Raw genomic sequence first — 11,224 nt, forward strand, 5'->3', positions numbered from 1 at the left:
CCGGCCTGTAGTTCCCCGGCTTATCCTTGCAGCCCTTCTGAAGTAAAGGTTCCACACCAGACATCCTTCCGTTTTCCGGTAGCATTACTGTGGTTAACGATGTTCCTAAAATCTCTGCCTGCGCCCAAGCAATTTCTGCTTTGCCTTTCCACAATGTCAAAGGCTACACGTGGTCAGGCCCGGAGAATTAACCACCGTTATGTGCTTTAAGTCTCCCAATGCATCCTCTTTTGTCATGTGGATATGACTGAAGACATCACTGTTCGCTTTTCTGAAAGGCCTGGCTTCCATGACCTTCTCCATGGTAAATACAGGCGAGAGAATTCCATTTCAGACCTCGCCCATCTCCTTTGTAGCTCCACACAGAGATAACCTCACTGATCCTTAAATGGACATTCCCGCCCTTGTTACCCTTTGATCTTAATGTACACAGAATATCTCAGGATTCTCCTTGACCTTGTCCACAAAAGCTGTGTCATATCCTCTTTCTTCCCTCTTGATTTCCCTCTCAAGTGCACTCCCACATCCCTCATACTCCTCGAGGGATTCGTTCCATCCCAGCTGCCGAGATCAGTCTCAATTCTCCTCATCAACTAGCGATCCCTTTTTCTGCCAGCTTTCCACTGTCGAACAGGAATTGTGAGCTTGATTTCTCTGTCTGTATCGGTCATCCATCTGTGACATCCGCTTGTTTATTTTCGCTCTGGGACTGGAGCGCATGCCCAGCCTCACCTGTTGGACTTGCCTTGCTGCTCTGCGTTTCGCAACCTCGACCTTCTTTTATCTGGGGTCTTTTGTCAATGTTCTCACCCTCTAACTCATTGACTCATTGATCAGATAACCTTGTTTACAGCGAGCTCCGCGGTGAAAGGTCATTTGTAGGGTCTCTACCCGAAACGCCATCTATCCTTTGCCCTTCCCAGATGCCGCTTGACCCGCTGAGTTCCGCCAGCAGTTTGTTTTGTCCGCATGGTCACTCCGGGTTTACCCTGTCAGAGACACCCCACTCCCACACACTCACTGCACAAACTTCCTTGGTCGTCTTTTCGGTTCTGTCGACGGATCTCGGGCGCGTAACACTGACTCTGTTCGTCTTGCCGCAGATCCGGCTGATCAGCTGAGTATTTCCAGTATTTTCTGTGTTTGTGGAAGCGCGGACGGGCAGCGCGATGTTGATCAGCGGAGCATCAGTGGGTGGGTCACACTGGTATCAGAGGGTTGACAGATCAAGCATGAGGCCGTAATCGTATAGTGGTTAGTACTCTGCGTTGTGGCCGCAGCAACCTCGGTTCGAATCCGAGTCACGGCAGATCGTCCTTTATATATTTTGGCATTCAACGCTCTCCTTTTGCTGAATTTCCGGCCGCCGCTTCTCCCACGGTGTTGCGCTTCCACCGTCACCACCAGCTTTCCCCTCGCCGCATTTCGAGCTGGATCTTCCCGACAGGTCAGCCGAGACGACCATGTAAACGGACGCTCTGGGTATTGGTAATCAACACGGATCGCCGCTCGGGCCCGCGGACTGCCTCAGCAACAGCGCAGAATCTCCGCGCTCTGATCCAGCCACCGCCGGCCGGCGGAGACCTACCGTTCCCCGCAGCAGCCGTGCCTGGGATCCGCCTGCCGCTGACTCTCTTTATTGAACGGTACAATGTCGGTGCCGCTCACAATGTCGAGAGCTGGATCTTCATAGATTCTCTCTTTTCAAACTTTTCGTTGGTGTCAATGCCCACTGGAAGAGCCTCTCTCATTCTCTTCCTGTTTATAACTCATTCTTTCTCCCCGCTGCTGATGTAAAGCGCTCAGTCCTGCGGACTGCAAAGCCACTTAGGCGCAAATCTCCCAAAGTAGATGTCAATGAGGATGTGTAGCATCAAAGAACGGGGCCCAGACAGAAGACAAATTCCACTGTCAGTCGCAGTTCCGGGTAAAGGGGGAAAAAAAAGAATATTTATTTATTTATCCGTCTGTCTCATTCTTTTTCTTTCAGTTACTGAGTGCAGATATCCATCCCCAGCCAACTCACCAACTCCCGGTAACCAGTGAACATCCAGCTATTGTCCGGAATCGCCGGCATGTCTTTGAGTCCGGGTCTGTCGCTGGGTCCCGGCTGTTTATACACCACCAACCTCCAAACTTCTCCTGTGAGCACTGGACCCAGTGCTGACCAGTCTGTCCTCAGAACTGCCTGTGCTGTTCACTGTCCAGTAAATGTAGGTAATCCCCCATCCGGTTCCCCAGTTCCCGGCAGCATCAGCTGGCACACACACCCCTCGCCCTCCCACTGCTTCACTTGGTTTTGAATGTATCCGGATATTTTGTGGGATAATATTGATGCGCACTTGCTGCGTCTGAGAAATAGAAAGACAGAGTTGTTGATATCTGAGAGTGAGGAAGGAATCGGGGGGGCAGAGAGATTAAGAAAGAGAGAAGGAGAGACAGAAGGGGGTAGGGAGGAATGCAACGATGGACGGAATAGGGAAGCGGAGCAGGGGAGTGAGAGAGAGAGAGAGAGAGGTGTGGATGGAGAGACTGGGAATTTGCTTTTGAGAGAAAGACTGGAAGGTGACAAAAAGCAGAATCAATTGGAGTATGATCAGGCCGCTTGGCCCGTCGAGCTCGTTCCTCCATTCAACAAGATCCTGGCTGGTCGATTTCAAGACAGTTTTCTACCTTTTTCCTTGTTCACTGCATCCTTCGATTTGCAGAATTCGAACTGTCTCTGTGTTAAATGCAGTCATTGACGGAGTCCTCACAGCTGTCCCATGGGAGAATTCACTTGAATCGAGATATTTCTCCTTCCTTCAATCCAAAATAACCGTCTCCTTCAGAAAGTGAGGGAATAAAACAGAGAGCGGGAGACAAAGGAGTAAAGGAGTTAATGGGAAACAGCGAGAGACCGAGAGAGCGAGAGAGCGAGAGACCGAGAGCAAATAAGATGGGAGGTAATTTGATTTCACACCAGTTGTGCGGAATTCAACTGAATTAAGTGTTCCTGACTTCAGAGCAAAACATCCTGGCCGCTGTTTCCAAGGCGAATGGGAACGGCAGGAAGACGCACTCACGTCACTACCTGGAGCAGGATCCAAACTCATGTTCCTGCCCAGGATCGAACTGGGGACTTCGCATGTGAGGCGAACGTGATAACCGCTGCACTACAGGAACCTCGCCGATCTAAGAGAAAATTCCACACAAAAAAACGGAATCCGCAGGACATTGACAATCAAGCAGAGGGAGGGAGTTTAGTGAAGCCGGTCCGTTCTGGGAGGAAGCAGAAGCTGAGGAAAGGTTTCAACGTGTTTGTACCGGTGCCGGACAGTGACCGTCAGACCAACATGTTTACAGTCACACCACCGAATCCGCCGTTGCTGCTGACGGTGCCACGAAGGAGCGGATCAGAGCAGCGCCACACTCACGGAATATTCTCAGTGTAAATTGGGAGTCAGGTTAAACACAGGAGGCCGGCGGCTGTAGTTCTGGAAGCCAGGGCCGTTAAATATAAACTGCCGGCACCCTGTGAGCCAGAGCTCCAAGTATCAATATAAATAATGTGGAGCGAAATTTTTGTTTAGAAGGTAGATGCTGGAAAACTCAACTGAACGTTATCTCCGTTTTCACCAGCTCACACATCTCAAAGCAACCGGAGTTTCTCAGCCGAAAGTTCTTGGAGCTCATGGAACAGATTGCAGAGCTGAGGTGCTAAAGCAGTTGAAGGCTTCCAGTCCTCAATCGGGAAATTCCTTCCGGGAAACGTGAGATTTAGGGAGACCCGGACAACCAGCAGGGCAGGAGTGTCGGAGGGACGGACCGGAGGGAACTCAGTGTTGGTACAAGGGAAATCGTGGGGACTGCGGCTGCCCTGTGATTCTGGTGTCAGGTGATTCTGGTGTAAACCCTCCTTTCTGTTGTGGACCAATGTTTATCTCTCAACCAACGTCGGTAAAATCAATGCTCGGAGTTGCAGCGAAGCTGCTGTTTGTGGGATCATGCTGTGCACCATTTGACACCAGCGTTTCACACATTAGAACAGTGACAGCGATTTAAAGCGGCTGGGAGGCGCTGTCCAGCGTGACAGCAGCTCACTGTGAGCCGCCCCCTGCCCCGCTCCCACCGCCCCAGGGTCCTCCCTCCCGCCCGCGCCCTGCTGCTGCGGCTCCCGACCCGCAAGTTCCGGGCTGCTCAGCGGCCGTCACCCGGGGCAACTGTCTGTCCACTGACGTCATGAATAAAGTTCCGCCTCCCGGCCGGCCGGCCGCTGGGACATGCGCACTGAGTCGGCCGCTTGCTGAAGGAAAACGCGGCAGCGGGATTCTCAGGTCTGCTGGAGCGGCGCAAAAAGACGCAGATAAACAGGGAGAGAGCGGAGAGAGCGGAGCGGATCGCAGAGGCAAACACACTGAGAGGCTGAGGGTGGCACCCACACAGGTGACGGCTTAAATTCGTAGTTCTCCTGTGTATTCACTTTGGAGAAACGCAGTGCAGTGAAACTGCTCCGGGAAGGGGCGGTGGAGTTCCAGGTCAAATTACCATCGAAAGGACGAGGTGTCTGATGACAGGGCAGGTTCATGCACAGACAGAGGCAAACTTGCACAGGCGGGCACAGCAGAGAGAGGCAGGCAGATAGGGGCAAACACAAAGGGATGGTCAGGTACGTGATTAGACAGGAGCACGGACACGGACAGAGAAGCAGGTACTCCTGCAGCAAAGTTCGAGTGTTGATGACACTTCCTTGTGAAGATTGCTGATGACATGTCATGTGCCTGCGATGCTGCTGCAAGTAATCTTTTCATTGCACCTGTGCACACGTGCATACGTGCACGCGCATGTGACAACAAACCCAACTTTGAGTTTGAAAATTAATTTGAACAGAACACCTGCCATAGAACAATATAGGGAGAGTGAGGGGAATGGGATGGGTGGACTTTGTAATTGATGGACAGTGAGATCCAGAGTGGTGAAGAACCTGTTGACAGAGAGAGGTGAACAAATTGTGATGAAGTTGGCACACGAAGATGCAGGAACACACACACACACACACACACACACACACACACACACACACACACAGGCAGGGTTGCTCACAGACAGAGGCACTGACACATTCAGGAACATGCATTAGCAGAGGAAATCATGCACAAAAGGAGAGAGACGGAAAGTCAGGCACACACAATTTGAGGGACAGGTATCTACAGATCAGGGGAAGGGGAAACACCCCACAGACAGAAGCTTGTGCACTCTCACATAAATGGACAGAAAATATACAAACCATGGCAGTCTGAAATAAATTCCGAAGCTGGCACTCTAATGTCAAGCGGTGGAGCACTTACCGGCAGGGTCAAGGCCACAGGGAAACATTCAGGAATATTCAGGAGCTGCAGATGCAGACACTGTCAGAGGCAGGGAGAACTCCAGGTACAGCACAAGAGAGAGACAGGAATACTGACAGACGTAGGCAAGACACCCACTGACAAAAGCAGGGACACATAATGACAGAGACAGGACCACTGAATGAGAGAAGCAGAAACACCCATGACAGAAGCAGTGACACTGCCAGACAGAACCAGTTGCACATTCAGGAACATGCAATGACAAATGAAATCATGCACAGGCAGGAGAATGGGAGAGAGAAAGAAAGGCAGGTGGCACAGGCACACACAATTTTAGGAACAGTTACAAACAGCGTCAGGGGCATAGAGAGAGACAGATACTCTCACCACAGATGGACGGACAAAATTGTAAAGCGGCACATGAAGGCAGGGTCATTCCTACTCAGAGACACATTCAGGAATATTCAGGCAGCTGCAGATGCAGACACTGTCAGAGGCAGGCAGAACTCCACACATAGACAGGCACAGCATAAGAGAGAGGCAGGAACACTGACTGACAGAGGCAGAGACACTGACAGACAGAGCCAGTGTTACGAACCAGCAACAAAAGAAACACACTGAGTCATGATGCAGTGTTAAAAACTACTTTATTAATCACTACTTATGATAATAAGAAAAATAGAAGTAAAAATGTTAGAATGTTAGAAGTAAAAACGTTAAACCTTGAACATTAACCCCAAAACTAAACTCGTCGTGTGTGTGTGGCAAAGTCCCAAACTCCAAGTCCAGGAATGGTTCTTAAAGTTCAGTTCCGCAAGCTATAAGGTGAAACATGAGCAAAGGCTTCTTCAACAACCACCGTTGTCTGAAGATAAGACGTAGATGTAGAAAGAACATAGAGAGTAATTACGAAATCCAAATGTTCCACGATGGAACCCAAACGACACCTCAGTGTTTACTCGGTAGTGACTTCCTCACCCCAAAAAGCATCCGAATTGTGGCCGTCCACACACAAATACCTGTTTCCCTCCACAGGTTAACTCCAAAAATCCATATGTGGATTGTAGTGACAGACACAGTTATTGTTTCTCATCCATCGATAAACTAGCAGGCTGGTGTATCTCTCTCTCTGTTGATGTAAGCACGCCACATACACACACACACACGCACTATGCCCTATCTTAAAGGGACATTCACCAATAGTAGCCTAGTCTGTAACAGCCAGGAACACTCTGAGACAGAGACAGTCAGAGACAGAAGCAGAAACACTGTCTGACAGAGGCAGGGGCACTGACAGACAGAAGCAGGAACACTGATGACCAGAGACAGAGACACTCAGGGAGAGAGCCAGGAACACTCAGAGACAGAGAGAGACCCTCAGAGAGAGAGGCAGGGGCCTTCCGAAACTGAGGAAATCATACACAGGCAGGCAGGAGAAAGGGAGAGAGAGAAAAGCAGGCAGACACAGGCACATGCAATTTGAGTGACAAATAGAGTCAGGGGGCAGGGGAAGCACCCCACAGACAGAGGCAGGTACACTCACACAAGATAGACAGACATACTTTCAAACCACGGCAGTCGCAAACAAATTCACAGGCTGGCACTCTCAATTTCAGACATGAAGTACTTAAAGGCAGGGTCACACCAACTCAGAGAAACATTCAGGAATATTCAGTCAGCTGCAGATGCAGACACGTCAGAGGCAGGCAGAACTCCACACAGAGACAGGTGCAGCACAAGGCAGAGGCAGGTACACTGACAGGGGCAGGGACACTGAGTGACAGAGGCAGGCACACTCACTGACAGGGGCGGGGCACACTGACAGGGGCGGGGCACTCACTGACAGGGGCAGGGGCACTCACTGACAGAGGGATGATTGCTAAGATGGAGGCAGGAACAATCGTGGACAAAGGAAATCATGCAGAGGCAGACTTGAGAAAGGGAAGGAGAGGGAAAGGCAGGCAGACACAGGCACACACAATTTCAGGGACAAGCATACACAGGGGCATCAGCAGCACCCCACAGACAGAGGCAGGTAAACTGAAACACAGATGGAAAATCATAATGGCAAACCACTGCAATCACAACCAAATTCTGAGACAGGCACTCTGAATGTCAGAGGTGGAACACTTAAAGGCAGGGTCATGCCCACTCAGAGACACAGTCAGGAATATTCAGGCAGCTGCAGATGTAGACACGTTCAGAGGCAGGCAGAACTCCACACATGGACAGACACACCTCAAGAGAGGGGCATTGGCATTCACTGACAACAACAGGAACAGTCAAATACTGAGGCAGGTCAATGCACAAATGGAGACAGTTACACAAGCACACACTGGCAGTTACGTGCTTTCAGAGAGGTATCCACAGCCTTAGGTTAGTTCACAGACAAAGAGAGCAGGAAAGCTCAGAGAGGCAGATGTACTGGGAGAGTGAGAGGGGGAGAGGCAGAAACACAACACACGGAGAAACAGTTGCACACATACACAGTCACAGACAAAGGTACACACGTACACAATCACAGTCACAGGTGCACACGTGCACAATCACAGACACAGGTGTACACATGCACAATCACAGATACAGGTACACATACACACACTACACACACACACACACACACATACACAATCACAGACACAGGTCCACACACAATCACAGACACAGGTGCACATACACAATCACAATAGACAATAGGAGTAGAAGTAGACCATTCGGCCCTTCGAGTCTGCACCGCCATTTTGAGATCATGGCTGATCCTCAGCAATCAATATCCTGTTCCTGCCTTGTCCCCATATCCCTTGATTCCCCTATCTATAAGAAACCTATCTAGCTCCTTCTTCAAAGTGCCCAGAGAATTGGCCTCCACTGCCCTCTGAGGCAGTGCATTCCACATATTCACAACCCTCTGGGAGAAGAAGTTTTTCCTCACCTCTGTCCTAAATGGCCTAGCCCTTATTCTTAAATCATGCCCCCTGGTCCTGGACTTCCCCAACATCTGGAACATATTTCCTGTCTCTATCTTGTCCAATCTCTTAATAATCCTGTATGTTTCAATCAGATCCCCTCTCAATCTTCTCAATTCCAGCTTGTACAATCCCAGTCTCTCCAACCTCTCAGCATAGGACAGTCCCGACATCCCCGGAATTAACCTCGTAAACGTATGCTGCCCGCCCTCTATAGCCAGGATATCCTTCCTTAACCCTGGAGACCAAAACTGTACATAATACTCCAGGAGTGGTCTCACCAGGGCCCTGTACAAATGCAAAAGAATCTCTTTGCTTTTGTACTCAATTCCTCTTGTAATACAAGCCAACATTCCATTAGCCTTCATCACTGCCAGCTGCACTTGCTCATTCACTTTCAGTAACTGATGAACAAGGACTCCTAGATCCCTTTGTATTTCCCCCTTACCTAACCCCACACCATTCAGATAATAATCCGCCTTCCTGTTCCTGCTCCCAAAGTGGATAACCTCACAGTTATCCACATTAAACTTCATCTGCCAAGTATCTGCCCACTTACCCAACCTATCCAAATCATCTTGAATTCTCCTAACTTCCTCTACATATGTCGCACTGCCACCCAACTTTGTATCATCAGCAAACTTGCTAATGTTATTCACAATGCCTTCATCTAAATCATCAACATAGATCGTAAACAGCTGCGGTCCCAGCACCGAGCCCTGTGGCACCCCACTAGTCATGGCCTGCCATTCTGAGAAACATCCATTCACCCCTACCCTTTGTTTCCTATCCGCCAACCAGTTTTCTATCCATGTTAATACCCGCCCCCCAATTCCATGAGACACAATCACAGACACAGGTCCACACTTACACAATAAGAGACACAGGTCCACGTGTACACAATCACAGACACAGGTGCACCCGGAAGGAAAGGAAGGCAGAGCCTCAAACAAAGAAATATCCTCACCAACAGGCTGGCAAACATATGGAGGCAGGTATAGTCACAGACTGCACACACAGGGAAAGAAATGCAGGAAGACCCATGGAGGCAGGGATGCAGAAAGACAGACAGAAACAGGAACAAACACAGACAGATGTAGGAGCATTCATCGACAAAGGCAGGTAAAGCTGGCGATAGAAGCAGGGACATGAATAGACAGAGGCAGGTGATCACTTCAGTGAATACTTCTCAGCTATGTTCACAGCAGTGAAGGATGTTGTAGTTGGAGAATCCAGGGAAGGGGAAAACGGAATTCTTGTACAAATTACTGCCACAAAGGAGGAGGCATTATATTTTCCAGAGGGATTAAAGGTGGAAAATTATCCCAGGCTTGTTGAGATGTATCTAAGGTTGCTGTGAGTGATATGGATTTGAGCATTTCTGCCAGGGTCTGACAGAAGTACTCAAATCATCTCTGAAAATGTACCAGATGACTGGAGGACATCAAATGTGGTGCCTTTATTCAAGGAGGGCAGCATGAATAAACCAGCTCATTACAGGCTGCTGAGATTTACATCAGTGGTAGGAAAGGTATTGGAACTTTTTTGATGGACAGGCTTAATCCACACCAGTACAGACAGTAATGCTCAGGGATAGTCTGCATGGTTTTGACCAGGTGATTAATTTGCTCAATTTGTGAACAGTTAACCAGCTGTGTTGATGAGGATAATGCGGTTCCTCTACACTGCAAGTATTTTATGAAGGCCTTTGATGAGATCTGATATGGGAGAATGGGGGCATGGGATGCAGGGTAATTTGTCAAATTTCATCCAAAGCAGGTCTGGTGAATGTCGGCAGAAGTAAAGGCTGTGCAGTGAGTGGAAGTGTGTGGCCCATGTTTTAACACGGGAATCTGTGCTGGGCCCTTGAGGCCTGTGACAGACAGTTATGACCTGGATTTCAACCTGGAACAAATGATTAAGTTCACAGATGATGTGAAAGTTGGTGGTGTTGTCAGTGAGGAGGGGAAGCTTCACCAACAGAACAATATCGGTGAGTTAGGTATGATGGACAGAGCAGTGGCCGGTGCGATTTATTCCTCAAACATGTGGGATGGTGCATTTGGAAGAACAAAAAGGCTCGGATATGCACAGTGAATGGAGGGGCATGACAGAGCACTAAGGAACAGAGGGACTTGGTGTACGGGTCCACTTGTCCCTGGGAACAGCAGCAGAAGTGGTTCAATAGGTTGCCTTCAGAGGCCAATGCAGCAACTGAAAGTGAGACACAAGGAAGTGCAGATGGTGGAATCTGGAGCAACTGTTTGGGGTGGAGGACCTGCATCAGGATCTGTGTCCGAATGCAGGGTCTTCACCTGAAACATCAGACATCCCATTGACTCCACAAAGCTCCTTCGCCCACTGAGTTCCTCCAGCAGTTTGTATTGTGCTCAGTAAAACAAAAGAGCTGGGATGTCAGAAGCAGGGGTCAGGAACACTCACAGGGAGGGGGTACAAACACTCAGAGGGAGGGGGCAGAAATACTCAGGGATGGAGGGAGGAAAACTTGACTCCAATGAGAGATGCAGTTGCTCAGAGGCAGGAGCAAATACACAGAAACAGACACACCAGCAGATAGATGCAGGACACTCAGAGACTGGTGCACAGAGGGATGTGGGTGAACAAAGAAAGAGATAGGCACACTGTCAAGCTGGTCTGCAGACAGGTGGATTGGGGAATCATTGAGAGCTGGGCACACTGACAGAGAGAAGGAGAAGCAGCAGCAGGAGCATGCAGACAGAGGCAGGTACGGTCACAGAGGCTGGAAGTTCCTCAGAGGGAGCCAGGTACACTCACAGAGAGTAGCAGGTACACATACAAATAACACACACACACGTTTACACACCCGTTTATAAATTTTTAAGTAGAAAAACTAGAGGAAAAGAAAGGAATTAGTTCAGATGGAGGACATGGTGGTGTGCTGCAGCTGCT

At 49.4% G+C, this 11,224-nt stretch overlaps 1 non-coding gene across 1 annotated transcript; it reads right to left on the minus strand.

The window, feature by feature from the left end:
* Positions 1-3,094: 3,094 nt before the first annotated feature.
* On the minus strand, positions 3,095-3,165 carry trnav-cac (transfer RNA valine (anticodon CAC)). Its single transcript has one exon. It is a non-coding gene; the product is annotated as a tRNA-Val (tRNA).
* Positions 3,166-11,224: the final 8,059 nt, after the last annotated feature.

The sequence above is a fragment of the Pristis pectinata genome, chromosome 33, assembly GCF_009764475.1.
Source record: "Pristis pectinata isolate sPriPec2 chromosome 33, sPriPec2.1.pri, whole genome shotgun sequence".
Classification (NCBI taxonomy): Eukaryota; Metazoa; Chordata; class Chondrichthyes; order Rhinopristiformes; family Pristidae; genus Pristis; species Pristis pectinata.